The sequence below is a fragment of the Austrofundulus limnaeus genome, unplaced genomic scaffold (assembly GCF_001266775.1).
Source record: "Austrofundulus limnaeus strain Quisiro unplaced genomic scaffold, Austrofundulus_limnaeus-1.0 Scaffold421, whole genome shotgun sequence".
NCBI classification, from domain to species: domain Eukaryota; kingdom Metazoa; phylum Chordata; class Actinopteri; order Cyprinodontiformes; family Rivulidae; genus Austrofundulus; species Austrofundulus limnaeus.
In genome coordinates this window covers 124,997-127,379 of record NW_013952823.1, presented here as the reverse complement: position 1 = coordinate 127,379, position 2,383 = coordinate 124,997, and the positions used below count along the sequence as shown (strand labels likewise).

General features: G+C 43.9%; 1 pseudogene; it reads left to right on the top strand.

The window, feature by feature from the left end:
* Positions 1-1,942: 1,942 nt before the first annotated feature.
* Positions 1,943-2,383, top strand: part of LOC106529070 (gastrula zinc finger protein XlCGF57.1-like) — a 6,663-nt pseudogene continuing 6,222 nt past the window's right edge.

Genomic DNA, 2,383 nt, shown 5'->3' with positions numbered 1-2,383 from the left:
TAATATAATTATAAAAGTGTAACAATGTAAGTACATCCTCAAAGATCAATAAACTTTAATTTTTAAAGAATGTTTAACAAAATTGACTCTCAGTCTCTAATAAAAAATGCACTTGAATAAAAAACAAAGAACAACAAAAGTGAAATTAAACAAAACACACAACTGAAACAGTAAATAATATTAAAGAGCAGTATGTCTTTAGAGCTGAAGTGAACTATGTTGTGTAAGTGTGCACCACTTTGCACTTCTCATTTTGTACGTCTCTCGTCGGTTGAACGTCGGTCTTTATGGATTGTCAGGAAGACTGAGACGACCCGTCAGTTTTAGTTTTTTTTTCCCAGCTGGGAAACCTGCATCGGATGATTATATTTTAGGTGCGGATGCAAGTTTATAGTATTACTACCTATAGTTGCTATTTTTTTACAACAAGTTTGACATTCTGGCTCGCGCAGGTTAATTAGTTCACCACGGTCTTTGGGTTTGAATCAAAGTGATCCCACACTGCAGCTGTCGTTTTCTGCTTTGAAACCAATTCCTTCTCCATTTTTCACAATCCCATCAACGGTTCTTTAGTTTGTTATTGCTATGAGCTCTCATGCTGAACAGGTACGAGATCYCGCAGAGTTCACTCCTCCCGACGCGAAGAAAACAGGAGGGGGCGGGGTCAGTCGAGCTGTGCACCGGAGCACAGAGAGGGAGAGAGGAAAGTAAACAAGCAAGCAGGCAAATGAAAATTCTCCTCAAAAAAATTTATCATACGATGAATTGATTTATTGACTATCGTGACAGGCCTAATTGTGACGTCACAATACAGGTAAACAAGCAATATCACGGCGAGCCCAGCCCCTCACCTGGTAACCCAAGCGGAGACTCCGCCCACTTCTTCACAGGACGGCCACATTAGTTTAGCAGTTTTTACAACAGTCATGGAGAACAGGGATYTGTGGCTTCATTTTATTTTTAATGTTGTAGCAGTATTGTCAAAGAAAGTTGTAGTTTGTGTAAATAATTTCACCATGGAGTTCTGTGGAAACTCCCAGCAGGATTTARCRAAGGACTTTCATCTGAAGGAAACTTCTGTCCCTACTGTTCCTCACAAATCTGCAGATGATGGAGGTAAGAGTTTGACATGACCATAATTTATCATTTAGCACAAATTAACGTRGAACAATAGTCCACGGCTGTGATTGATGACTGAGGAGGCGAACAGCTTCATCTTTCCCCTTCACAATGCCGACATCGGGATGCTGTGACCGACGTGTTTACCTCCACGGGCACCAGGGATGGGTTGGGCGAACAGCACGTGGCACGTCGTCCTCAACCCATCTGGTGGGGAGGAATTGTTCTGGAGAACTGGAGGCTCCCGTGCCACAGCGTTCGCCTCACGGGAGCCTCCAGGCTGCGAGTCGTGGACCTTGACCTCAGTTCGTCTTTGCTGGCTTCGAGAAGCAACGAAGGACGTGCGCTGGCCTCCCCAGCACCAAGGTGCCTGACTTCAGTCAGATGCTCCGGTCTGTTCTTACCAAGCCCTGGGGAGGCCACACTGCACGCACCCCGTCTATTACTCTTGTATCATTGTGCACCTAATTATAATAGTAATTTATTTTCACGTTTCTAAAGTTCTAACACAAACACCATGTTGGGAGGGTGGAGCTAATGTAAACTAAAGGTTGGGAGGGAGTGGCCAGCAGCAGCTTATTTGCGTAAAAATCTCATTCTAAAGGGAGCTCAGAACAGGCAGAACTGAAAAGCTGAAATCTCATCATCTGAGATTCGTTTTGTGAATTCAGTCGAATGAACATTGTGTAACCATCAAATGTATCCTAACTTGTTCAAGGACCCCATAATAGGTTGTTTTTAATGTTTCTGTTGACAGATGTGTGCTAACCTTTGCTTTTCAGTCTTTTAATCTGATCTGTTGTGGTCCTGCAGCTCAGGWTCWTCTGTCAGGAGGTCRACTGGACCCAAAGTCGYACACACAAAGGACCATCTCAGTCTCAGGGTCCGCTTTCTGGAGGACCCCCACATAACGATGCTCTCTAATCTTGGTAAGTCTCAAACACTCCAGTCTGCAGCTAATGTCTGTCTGTTAGTAAAATATCTCCTGTAGCAGTGGYCAGATTAAATGAATCTTATTCTGATGGAGCTCATATGGAGGATTAATCATCCTGATGAACTCGGTCTTTAGTCCAGAGTTTGATCAGTGAAACTGGTTCCTCACAGGAAGTTCTTGTTTTCTCTTCCAGTGTTTAAAAAATATCCGATCCAGAACCTTCAATGTCCTCGTGGTCTACAGGAGGAGGTCTTCCTGGACCTCCTGAGGTCCACCTTCCCCCTGTTGGCTCACGGTGAACCTTTTGAGCTCTTTGTAACATCTTCAAGC